The sequence below is a fragment of the Neopsephotus bourkii genome, unplaced genomic scaffold (genome assembly GCF_033783945.1).
Source record: "Neopsephotus bourkii isolate Nb327-2 ecotype Australia unplaced genomic scaffold, CSIRO-AGI_Nbou_v1 NB_450, whole genome shotgun sequence".
Taxonomy (NCBI): Eukaryota; Metazoa; Chordata; class Aves; order Psittaciformes; family Psittacidae; genus Neopsephotus; species Neopsephotus bourkii.
The window spans coordinates 1,437,158-1,450,836 of NW_026900952.1; positions in this window are offsets into that span (position 1 = coordinate 1,437,158).

The window sequence follows — 13,679 nt, forward strand, 5'->3', positions numbered from 1 at the left end:
AAATTAGAAAGTGAGAGCAGTAGAGGCAATTGAACCTCAAAAAGATTATGTAGATATGATAAATTGTTCAAACCTCTGTTTTTCTGTATAGATAAAACTATCCTGAGAGATCTATGACTCAGCCTGCATCTAACACAAGTAACAAAACCAAACCCCAGTAAATAAGATTTTAATTTTTAAATGGTTTCTAAATACCCTTAGAAATCTTTGTAAGAATAAAGTTTGTATGTGAAAAAACAGATTGTGTCCTCAGTAGTATGTCTCTGGTCCCTAGTACATCCAGTTCCTGCACATTTTTTCATATGCACCCTTAGGGAGGTTTCCAATGCAGAAACTGCAAACACTTGTGAGTTGGAATATTTTCTTTATTTTCATGCTCATTTAAAATATTCTCTCAAGCTGTTAATAATGTTTATTTGGTTTTGGTTTGATTATTAAAGCTTATAACTTTACAATACTTTAGAGAATGGGTAAAGCTGTTTTCTCAGTGCAGTGAAGAATGAAAACAGCATAAATTAAGTCAGATATGGAAAGTTTGTCTTTTGTTTCATGAAATACTTCATTTGCAATAGCTGAATTAGTTCACTTTGCATGTTGATAGAATGTCTTATTCAATCTTGGAAACCACGTACAGTCCATTTTTTTCTTTGTTAGAGTTGTTGCGTGCAGTACACACCATTTTTTTGAGTGGAAAATGGTATCGTCAAAGAAAGAGGTCCAGGGACAGATGCCGATTTAACTTTACTTTCCTTTTATATATTTGTACACAGCTGTCTATTGAATTACTCTGGATTTTTGCTATAATTCATGAAGTCATACTGCAGTCAATCTATTTACTGATTTCATACGAATTTGTGAATACCTCACTGAATGATTCTTATTTATGTAAGTGATGCAGTTCACTACCTGGCCCATCATGCTCTACTCTTCTACTTTTATTTTGCACTAGACTGTACTGTTAGGACTATATTCCTACCCAGGATCCTCTACAAATATGCTTCTTCACATTTCCATTAAGCTTGAATGAGACAGTCATTGCAAAGGTATACAAAATTTCTAGTTCTGGATGTTTGAAGTGTCTCTGAGGATTGTGATGTAGTAAACGTTCTTAAAAATTAAAAAACAAAATTACTTCATTAAATAAGTGGCATGTTTGACCTAGTTGTGTTGTCAGGTTACCTAGAGGTTTTTATATCTCTATATACCTATCTGTATATCTCCTATATATAAATGTAGTATATCTATCTACCTATATATGTTATTTGATCTAGTTGGCGGTGTTATATATGTTTATTGTTATCAGTATGGACAATTGTTATCAAATGGACAATTGTAGTTAAGGATGTAGCAAAATATTTTATAGTTTTCCTGATGTCCTTTTCCTTTATTTTTTGCTTTATTTGTCCTGGGAGCTCTGTTATCCCTTCTGATGTGCTGATACAAAATTAATTGACAGCCTATCTAAAGGAAAGGGCGATGGATAACACAAATAGGAGAAGTAAGTTTGATGGATGGCTTGGGTATCAGAAGTCTGTGATCAGTCCAGCAATCTTTCTTGTCTGTTGTTTTCATTATTCAGAACTCACATTATTCCTTTCCTTTCTCTTAACTAATGTATCAGATGCACAAGGACAAATGTGCATCCAGGTAGTGTACTGAATGGCCTGCCAGAATGTGGTGCTGGGGGTATATCATGGGTAAAAAAAGGTGTCCTTTTCAGGTTTTAATCTCCAGCATCATGCTTCCCTTTATGTTCTTTTATAGCTGTCATAGCATTTTAGACAGGCATTCAAGACAAATCGTGTGTGCTACTACTCTTTCTAGACGGCAGTTCTGATGGAGGCTTGTGCCATTTCTAACAGGAATACTTATGAATTTATTTGTTTTTTCATGTAATTTAATTCTAATTTTGCTGGTTTAAATATCTAAAACAACCACTCAATAATTTCAAGAAAGCAGCATGAGGGAACAAAAGCTGTGATTCCTGTCTTTCTGATGGATCTTCTCTCACCAAGTGTATGGCATCTTCCTCCTTATTCACCTGTCTTTCCCATTGACTCTTAAATTATTTTTGTCTGTTGGTGTAACTTTACAGCAGTACCTGGGTTTGTTCATATGGATGACCCTTGTGGCTGGACACACAGGGCACTGCGATAAGTCAGGCAGGGAATAAGAGCATCTCTGATTGCAGAGGTGGCTTCTAAATTGACTGATGAATCTCCGGGTGTGAGACCGAGGCCTAGGGTGCAGTCTTCCTGGTTTGGTTCAGCAGTAGGTTTTATCGGGTAATTCTCTTTCGGGTTCTAGCAGACACACAAGTGCTGCAAAGTTTCTTTTATCAGCATTCAGGCAAATCTGCCATTTTATTTGCTGCACTAGGGTTTGCCTAAGAAGAAATTTCAGGAGTTGACACATACTAATGTAGCTGACATTTATCAGTACAATTTGGATATGGTGTAGCTTGGTTTGCATAAACACCAGTGCATGGGTTTGTCTAGTTTAGTTGTTGTTTTTTTTCTAAATTGTCACAGATTTATGAAAACTTCTTAATCTTTAATTTATCCTAGAAGATCTTAGAGTTATGCTGTTTAAAAACTGATATGCAGTGGGATATTTATTTTTTTTAATATTCTTAAATCATATTAACCATGCCAAGTGCAAGGTCCTACACCTGGCTCGGAGCAATCCCAGGCACAGTTACAGGTTGGGAAGAGATTCAGAGCAGCCCTGTGGAGAAGGACTTGGGGATGTTGGTCAATATCCTGGGCTGCATCAAAAGGAGCATGACCAGCAGGTCAAAGGAGGTGATCCTTCCCCTTTACTCTGCTCTTGTGAGACCTCACCTGGAGTATTGTGTGCAGTTCTGGTGTCCTCAACATACAAAGGACATGGAACTGTTGGAACAAGTCCAGAGGAGGGCCACGAGGATGACTGGGGACTGGAGCACCTACCATATGAAGATAGGCTGGGAAAGCTGGGTCTGTTCAGCCTGGAGAAGAGAAGGCTGCGTGAAGACCTCATAGCAGCATTCCAGTATTTGAAGGGGGCCTGTAGGGATGCTAGGGGTGGACCGTTCATTAGGGATTGTAGTGGCAGGACAAGGGGTAACGGGTTCAAACTTAAAAAGAAGTTTAGATTGGATATAAGGAAGAAATTCTTTCCTGTTAGGGTAGTGAGGCACTGGAATGGGTTGCCCAGGGAGGCTATGAATGCTTCATCCCTGGCAGTGTTCAAGGCCAGGTTGGAAAGCACTGGAACAGGTTGTCCAGGGGGGTTGTGGAGTCTCCTACATTGGAGATATTCAACGCGCGCCTGGACAAGTTCCTGTGTGATGTATTCTAGGTTACCCTGCTCTTGCGGGGGGGTTGGACTAGACGATCTTTTGAGGTCCCCTCCAACCCTTGGGATTCTGTGATTCTGTGACAGAGACTTGGGTGACATGGTTTAGAGCGAGGTGTCCCTGCCCATGGCAGGGGGGTTGGAACTAGGTGATCTTAAGGTCCTTTCCAACCCTAACTATTCTAAGTTTCTATGATTCTGTGATTGATTCTATGATTCTATATTAGCTCACAAAGCAGCCAAAGGAGGAGAAGATTCTCAAAAAAGCAAGGGAAAAAAAAAAAGTATCTTCTTTCTTCTTCTTGGTGCTTGCTCTAAGTTTTATAGCTATGCATATTTTGTAACATGGTCTATAATTTACCTAATGGTGACTAATAGCTGTTGGGGACTGTGTAAGTGAATAAGATACAGGAATAAATACCCAGACGAATATAAACTTTGTGTACTTAGGAAGATGCAAATGTAGATCACAGTTATTTAACCAGGTGTTGTTTTTTTTTTTTCCTCCATGAGTGCTTAATAGATACAAAAGAAAATCTAGGTACAGTGCTCAGCTGTGAACACTGAAATAAGTTCTCAGTCACTGACCAGAGGAACGTGCAAACATATCAGGCGAAGGGATTTGGCCAAGTACAAAAGTGGGAGATCTTCTTATCTGTAAGAGGGAGGACACTAGTAATTTATGGGGCAGCTCAGGCTATAGGAGTGATGTTAGAAACACTTCACAGTAGGTAAATCCAGGCTTAGGACAATGCTGGTGAAAAGCTGCAAGAACAATAATCTTGTGTGAGGGACAGTACTGCCCAGCTCTGCTGGGCTTACTGGTAGCCTGAACCTTCCCTTCCTTTGCCCACTGTATCTAAAAAGATCCAGTCAGTGAAATAGACCCATAAGAGCATGAAAGCAAGCCACCAGTGCTCACTGACCAGCATTATTGATAAGCATGTAACTGAGGTGTGCTGTGGCCTTTCTGGTATATGGGGGGATATGAAGAGATGTTTGAGGTGGAAGGAATTCACCTGGTCATGTCAGAGGTCCCACCTACAGCTCTGGGTTGCTTGTGCTTGGGTGGTGCTCAAGCTGCTGTTGGAGATGTCTTATGCCTCTTGCCTTCTAGACAGTAAGCATGGTGAGTCTAAAGGGGCTGGTTAGTGATGTTTGTACAGAGCATCAGGCTCTTGCATGAAAGCTAAATATAGTGGGTTTTGCATAAGTTAAAGAAATAAAAATTCCTTCCTTAGCTTTATAGAAATTTATTTATGCTGAAAATAAGGGCACATCTGTTGCCTGGGCATGGTTCAAATCTCTAGGAACATAAAACAAAATATTATGTTGTCATAAGGTATCCAGAAAAAACAGGCTGGAAGGGGAAGGGTAAAGGCAGGAGCAGGGGGGTGTGCAAGTTAAAGCTCCTTCTCTAATTGAAAACTTCTGGTTCTCACCCCAGAAATTCACCGTGCATCTTCCTGACCCTCCTGACAAGTAAGAGAGTGCTCTATGCAAAACTATTATGGCCTCCAACACAGCCAACATAAACTGAATGCAATTCTTTCGCCATTTCTTTCACCAGAGCAAGAATTCCGCATCCAAACACTCCTTCTGCACCCAAGCCTGTCCTTACATTCAGTGACCCAAACACTTGCAGCCTGTAGCCCCTCTGCTGATGGGGGTCCGAGCCCAAGAAGTCCACTCCTGAAATGGCCTAGTTCATCCGAGAGCTGTCATGCAGCCAGGAAAGTACCAGGAGCTTTGTGATCTTCAATATTGCTTACAGTAAATGACAGCAACAAAAGTAAGTGCCATAACCTGCACCCACATTCTTCTGCAATAAAATCTAAGTGTATTCCCTGGGGTCTAGTGTAGTAGTCTATCTGTGACCAAGGCCACTTACACTTCTTTTCCTGAAATGTCCCTCAATCCCCTGTTTACCTGAATGCAATCAATGAGCCTGTCTCTGTAGCGCCCATTCTCTTTCCAGTTAGAAAAGAAATACTTGATGTTGGGGCTGGATGATACCTTATTATCTTCTTCCCTTGGGATAACGATGAGACCCCTCAACCACACACCAACTGAGACACCAAGAAATATGAAAAAGGTTTGTTTCATTTTTTTCCCTTCCTCAGCCCTTCTGCCTTGTCTGTGACACCCATCCTCATCTGGGATGAAAAGGACTAATTTTAGGGTGTTTTGTGCAGAGGGTAGGCTGCAAGATGTAGTAAGGCCACTGTGGTATTCTCTGGTCATGACAGTGCCAGTCACACTAGAGGAAAATAGGGGAAACCCAGGTTCAAGAGTCAAAGAGTTATTTCACAAGCTTCTTTAGCCTGCATGATAGAAATATGATAGGAAAGACAAGAATGTGCTGGACACATGCAGCCTTTCTCCTAAGCCTATGTGAAGTCATTGCTGAATCTGGTGTTTAGTGAATTCAAAGCACTATCTGTTACATGAGAGCAAGAGTGCAGGGCTCTGTGCCAAGCAAAGTGCTCTGGGTGGTAACTGAGAATAGGCTGAGGTTTCTGTGATGTGAGATGGATATACAGGAATTCAGACTTTACTGGTATACAGCTCTACCCCTCTTCATAATTCAACTTGTGCTTTCTGTGTTCAAAATAAAACTCTCTCTCTCTCTTAAAAATATAATAACAAAGTAATTGTTATTTCCATTCCTCCAAAGGCAGATAATTAATGCAACGGTGAAAATAAGACTAGTTGACAAGCTGACACCCTCTGCTGCTATGTCATGCTTCAGAGTGGAGGAGTGTGAGCACTACTGTTGCTCAGTTTGCTGTGAACCCTTCTCAAATCAAAATTCATGTCAGGAGCTCAGGAGCTGAACTTCAGTTCTGGGGTTGGGTGGTTTTTTTAGACCCTTATTATTGGTATCTCAAAATGAATCACCTTCTGCCACTGTGTCATTTATGACAGTGGCACAGGATCCCAGAAAATCACTTTCTCCTATAAAACTGACCCAAGAAATTTAATAGAAAAAGGGAAACAACCCTACAGCTACTTTCTCTCTTTTCTTTTCCTCTTCTGAACAACAGCAACAGATGTTCATGATGTTTTTCTCTGTCATACTTCACCTGACTCTTTTACAGGTTTAAAGATACAGCCACACTCAGAATCTAGCTTACTTAGGCTAAATGCAGAAACCACACCTGTAAACATAAATGGTCATTCTGATAAGCCAGTCAAGGATTATACTTTCAAAGATACCCTTCAATTTTTTGGTCCTTCCCACCTACATCTTTTTTAAAAACAGAAATATTAGCAGTCAGCAGCTGAAGAGCTGAAGCCTGTCTTAACCAGCCTCCCTAAAACCTCAATGCTTTCGGTGGCCCTCAGGCCCTAAAATATGTTTGAAAATAGAGATGTGAAACACTAGTATATCCTTTGAAATACACTTGCTGACAATAAGCCAACAGTTAATCTTGATGTAAGTTTTGAAAGTTTTTATGCTCTTTAAATTGACTTACTAATGGGTAAAATATATTAACTGGAAAATGTGGGGTAGGTGGCTGGAAACAGTAACAGGATGCTAAAGAGCTGGTGGAGTCTGTGCCTGGACATGCTTAAGACTTGATTGGAGAAAGCCGCAAGCAAGCTGCTGCACTGGTCCTGCTTCAGGCAGGAAACCTTCCAGGTGTCACTTACTTACAGCTACAGCTATTCTGTGCTTGTGCTTGTGTCAGATCTAAGAGGTGTAAGGTGAAGAAGCTGTTAAAATTTTTTATTTCATTCATCCTCTGAAACAGGTCTGTGTATATCTGGAGCCAACAGGTGACAAACCAAGACAAATCCTGTGGCAGTTCTACTGTGATTTAATGAGTTACTTTCATCCCACTGATAAAAAGATAGTACTTCTTTCTGGTTTCCCTGTGAGGAGGAGAAAACAAAAATGTTATCCTATCTGTGACTCGGAGAACACTGTTTTAGCAACAAAGGGACAGCAAAGAGGTTGTTTATGGTAACTTTGCAAAGCTGTTCTCCAAGAGTAGACAAAAAGCTGCTGTCTGAAGATAATTTAACTTCATGGCTCCATTGGCATTGATGATGATTTGGGTCACTTCTGCCACCAGGAGTAGTTTTCCTAGTGTGAAATGTGACGGATAATATCCTATGCTCATCTGTAAAGAGTTCTAATGTCTGGAAGACAAACAAAAAAAGTAATCAAAGAAAGAAAATGCATGTGATCAATATGAGGTCACCAGTTGCTCTGCAGGCAAAACAAGCAATCTGTGTTCTTTTGCAGAAATACAGAAATTAGCTCAAACTGCTCAGGTTTTGAATTGAGGCTTCTCCAGTGAGTGCTGTGTTTGACTTGTGGGTGTAATTTAGAAGAAAGGATGCTATAATTATTTTTTAAACTAACATAATTCCATCTCTGAGTATCCAGATCTTTCTGCCTCACAAGCTACATATAAAAAAGTATGTCCTTAGGAGACAATCAGTAAAGTAGTGGCGAAGATTTTATCTCTCCAAAACATAAAATATGATGACAAAAATAAGGGTTATTCACATAATGTCTTACAAATGAAAAATGGAGGGCCACTTAAAATGATGCTGTGAAAGATATGCATCCTGTAAGCCAAACTTATGACATTAAATTTGCCACTTTTTTTTTTTGATTGCTAATTTAATCAATCAGATGTAATGTTTTAGTGTTTTTGTTGATAGATATGATGAATGATATTTGTCAAAGGTTGGCCCATTAACATTAAGCATGTTCTCACCTAATATCTTTGGGTAAACTACTTGTGCCTTATGATAGTGAGGTGAGTCTGCCCCAGACAGCTTGATCATCCTAGAGCTTCTGTGTTAGGCAACGGATGCTCACGTGATGAAAAACAGAGTTTGCCAGGGAAATTATATTATAATTTTCCATATGAACAACCACAGTCATGTACTCTCACAGTGCTCCTGCTTATAACTGATTCTTGAAGAAAATCATCTTACCACTTTTGGACTATTATACAACATGTTTGAAAGGGTCAGTCCAAAGAATGAGATCACATGAATGTAAGCTTGCCTTTCATAAAAAGAATTGACAGCTGTTGGGCAATATTAAGCTAGTTTGTTATGAACCCCTAAAAGGCCACTGTGGCTAACCTGTTACTCACCACCAGATGATCTGCGTATGGTATAGTCCCCCCTGATAAAAGATTAAGGAAGACCAATAGATTTCACCAATTGAAATTTAATGAGGAGTGAAAAGAACTAGGTACAGATTTGAAAGATGCTTGCCTGATTTTTTTTCCATTTTCAAAATGACCTTTCATTTTTAATGGCTGTAGATTAACAGCAGTTATGAATCCCAAGTGTCTAATGCATATATAGGCTGGGTTCAGAAAATATTAAGGGATACCTAGGACAAGTCATAAGTTTTAGAGAAGAGTAATGATTTGCAGCAAAAAAATAATTATTTAGGAAAAAAAAAAAGAAATGTTGTTCTCATTCCCAAGGTTAAGGAAAATGAAACAGAAATGGTTGCTTTCTGCAATTGCTTGTTTGGGGATAAGAAACTTGAGACAGTTTTAATAATAAGACATGGAAGGGCTTGGAACCTGCATCAATGCTCATGAAATTCAATGACTGCTGACTTATGCCCTAATGACTCACAAGCTGCCTTAGTTACATTTTATAGCAAACACCTGTTAGAGGGCTTATGTCCTTTAGAGAATTAATGGGGAGTACTGAATTGTTAATTTGGAAACAGAGACGTGTTTGTTGTGATGTAACGCTACTCTTCAAGCTCTGATGAACAAAATACATTAATTTCAGACGAGGAAGAGATAGACATGGGAGAGAAAACCACCTGTTGGTACATGTGAGTACAGCTGTTTGAGGTGTTTCCCCCAGCCAAGAGGGAGCTGTAACTCAGCTAACATCTCAGTCTTGGGTCTGTCACTTAACTTACAAAGCTATGACAGCTGCAAAACATTTCTGACATCTTCTTACAACAAATGAGTGGTGCCTTGTAGGCTAGTAAAGGCAATGAACTGAAGCTTTGGAAGACATACTAGCTTGCAGCTATTTTTATCCTTCTCATTCTTGTCCCTTTTTAAATCAGACATTGACCCTGAAAATTGTCCTGCTGGGGGGCAGTCACATACACATATGCCTTTCAGACCAAATCCTACAAAATGCTGAGTAACAGAGCTAGTGGGGGCTAGGAAATGCTCAGGATTTGATGTCAACTGAAACAGACAGCTGTTCACGAGGAGCTCAATTTGAATGTGCTTATACCCAACAAAATGAGATGGAAGGATGATCATTAGAACTGACGTCCTTAAAAGGAAACCCAGTCAAGCCAAATGAAGACAGAAGTGGTAACAGAAAGGAAAATGGTCATAAAGCAGTTTAGAAGCATTGGGAATTGTGACTCAAAGAATATTTTTTGAAATTCAAAAGATATTCTTTAGAAGGCCAAAAAGAAGATTTGTTTGGAACAAACAAGTTTAAAGAAGCATAGACCATGTTGCTGTGAAAATTATAGACAGATTATAAGAAAGTTGGCAAGAGAGAGAATAGCATAATGTAATATGATTAGAACATATTTGACTAGCAAATACTTGAGATACCACCTTGTGGGCTTTATTAACTTATTAAAAGTAAAATATTTCAGGAAATGCTGTATTTTTAATGAAATTATATATTCTATCCATAAGTGGAAGTAAAATAATGTCCTTCTTTGAGCAAATTTTGAAAAATATGAATATTGATTGATAGGGCTGGTCCTACCTACACCTGCTGAGGACTGAGTCTCCTGTCCCTAAAGAAGTAAGAGTTGCATTCCTCTTCAAGTTTGTTATGCAAAGGTTTCAAAACTTTAGTGTTGACAAGTTTTTCATATAAAGTCTTGGAGCAGATACAAAATATTCCTTGAAGTACCATATAACCAGTGTGTTTTTACACAAAGTCTGATGCTTCTGCAAGCTTCAACTAGGGCTGCTAGTCAAGCTGGGAGTGCTGTGAGGAGCAGTCAAGCTGGGATGAAAGATGACTGAAACAGGAGTCTCCCTCTACAGGGATTTCTTCTGCATGCCTCAAAGCCATAGGAATCTGGATTTTTTAAATTTTTTAAATTTTTTTGTTGCTGTTTTTATTTTTTTTTTTTTTTTTTTTGTCCTTTGGTAGCTTTGGCTTCTCTGTGCTGTGGGAGAGGGGGGACTTCCCTTGGCTAGTCTCTCAGCCCTACACAGTCTCTGAAGATGAGGAGACATCAAAAGTGATCTCAAGGCTGTGTATGCTGGTTTCTGTTGCCTGGAGTACCTGATCTGAGGAAGAGGGTGGCTGGGAGAAGATGCGGGGCCAGGTCTCACAGCATCCCAGGCTGGTCAGTGCATTGCCACCACCTGCACACATCATTTCTATAAACTGAAGAGACAAAAGGTGTGCTTCTACTATACAATATGTTCAATGTTAACTCAACCCCATTCATCTTCCCGTTAAAGGAGACACCTTTTTCCACTCCCCGGGAAATGCTGTTGTATTTTACAAAGTGTTGTGTTCAGAGGTTGTCTGTGATCTAGTTTAAAGCACCACAGAAGTTCCTGCAGGGCATTATTGCAGTTTCTGTGGGGCAGTTAGTGAGAGCAGACACGTACCTCTGGGGAAAGTAAAAATGTGATTTTTGGCTGGAAATAACTTACATACTGCTGGGTTCAATAACTGGACAGGAAAAACCCTACTTTTTGCTATGTGCTGCAATGATATAGCAAATGTGACAATAAAACAGTCAATTATGCAATTCATTTTTTCAAAAATATGAAGTGCAAATTTCAAATCTGTTGTGCAAAAATCAGAGATGCCTTTATCTAGAAAATAAACTCAGTCTGTACAAACTCAAAATGAGAAGAAACTTGCTACCCATTGAAGGTGAGTCTCTTGCAGAGTCAATGTGAGCAAGGAGAGCTTGAACAAGTTTAAAAGGAGACTTTGATCAGTGTATGAAAAGAGATTATAGAGTGTGCAGTTATATGATAACTAAAGACCAGGTGTGGGGCCCAAGGATAATTTTCTAATCCAGTTCCTGGGCTAAACCTCACCTGGGCAGGGAAGAGATTTGGAGAGACTGCAGATTTGCCAGAATTCAAAGGTGGCATGGGAGACCAAAACAGGAAGGTCCATTTTGTGATAGCAAAGCCCTTAATTACACAGCATTAACAGCTGTACTTTGCCACAGATGTGAAATAATTGAGCAACTTTTCTTTATCTTTATTAGATGTGTTGGAAAACTTCCTTCCAACAGTGTGCTGCTGTTTGCACACTGGTTAACTTTAACTGAAAGCTGGAAGGTGCTGCTGCTCTCACTGGTCTCTATTCTGCTGGGTGGGGAAATCATTCAGTAACTGGGATCTTCATACTTGTCCTGGTTTCAGCTGGGATAGAGTTAATTTTCTTCCTAGTAACTGGTGCAGTGCTGTGTTTTGGCTTTAGCCTGACAACAGTGCTGTTAACACACCGATGTTTTAGTTATTGCTGAGAAGTGCAGACCTTGGCCAATGAATTTTCAGTCTCTCATGTTCTGCAGTGAGGACTGGCACAAGAAGAAGATGGAGCAGAGACAGGATGCCTGACCCAAACTAGCCAAAGGGGTATTCTATACCATAGAATGTCATGCGTGGTATACAGACTGGGGGGAGTTACCTGGAAAGCACCAATCACTGCTAGGTTAGGGCTGGGTATCAGTCAGCAAGTGGTGAACAATGGCACTGTTCATCACTTGGGTTTATTGTTCTGTTTTATTTTTCCATTTCCCGTTTAGTTTTATATTCTATCTCCTTGTTTTCATTAGTAGTAGTAGTAGTAGTATATTGTACTTCAGTCATTTAAACTGTTCTTATATCAAGCCATGGGTTTTAGATTCTTTCAGTTCTCCTTCCCATCCTGCCTAGGGAGAGGAGAAGAGGGAGTGGGTGACCAACTGTGTGATATTTAGTTGCTGTCTGTGTTTAAACCACAACAATACTGAACAGGTTATTAATTTTTTGCTTGCAATTGTTATTCACCTTATTGCGTATCCACATGTCCTGTCCTGGTACTGACTCAGTTATCAACCAGTTTTCAGGTTAACAGTTGGTCAGTATGCAGAAGCAGTTCTTGCTCAGACACCTTCATGCTGCAAAAAAACCTGCAAGCCATGTTCACCCAGAGGTTATAGCAGGCTGAGACCTGCCAGAAGCTGCAGCCAGCGAGGGACCCTGACCCATATTCACCAGTCCCTGCAGGTTTGCCTTCTGCTCCAAGATTCTTTTTTCATTCAGGACCTAGGTTCAGACTCTTACCCAAACAAACCTGGAAGCTTTTTTATTCAGGGCTCTGTGTTACATGGCAAATGTACTACGTATATGTGTATAATACATATGCACTCAAAATATGGCAAGTGTCCAACTGGCCCCTCAGAATAGTGTGCCTGACTATGGCTGAGTGTAAAGATTTCAAGCTAGAATTTCACTTAATGTAGATTTAACCATTTTCTTATATATTGTTTCACATCTGTTCATATAGGTTATTACATTTTAGAATTCTTTTTGGGTTGGCAATTTCTTTTTCCATATGGCTCTGGCCATAGCCCTAGGCCATGCTTAATACCCATTATGCTGCGTTTGCATGATTCCCAATCTGTGCATCCTCCTCCACGCAATACCACTTCTGCATCTATAAACCTTCATTAACATTATGGTGGACCTTGACATTTTGTTCTTAGTGTTTAAACTGCTTTTCTGTCTCTGAGTTTCCTTATTACTGCAGTTACACAGCAATAATGGTTAGTTCTGGCATTTTTCATAGCAATACTTAAGCACAAAGTGATTCTCAAGCAAACTGAAATAAGTGATATACCTGATTTTGTTTTTTTGTGTGTGTGTACTAAAGAAATACATATGAAATGACAATTCTCAGCCACAAGATACTGAACTATATGACCTTCTGGTCTAGCCCAGGAGGACCATTCTTATACTGACATGAAAAAGGATGCAGATGTCTAGTCCCAAACATACATTAATGAAAATTCCATTTTAGCTATCTAGTCTGATCAAGATGCATTAGTTTGAATCACCCTTGCAGATGATCTTATGTCATTCAAGACACACACTAAAACCTGTGTTAGTAACCAGTGGGACATGTTAGATCAAAACCTTTTAGTGTACATTTTGGGTATTTTCTTTGTCAGCTGCATTTTACACTTGCCTCATCAGCGTCATAAGTGAGGAAACGTTACTTCAGATTGTATTCCTAGTACTTGATACTGTTCTCTTTATTTCTCCTGGTACTTTCCCTAAAGACCTGACATCATACTTTTTAAATTGAGGCACTGAATAAATAATAATAAAAAA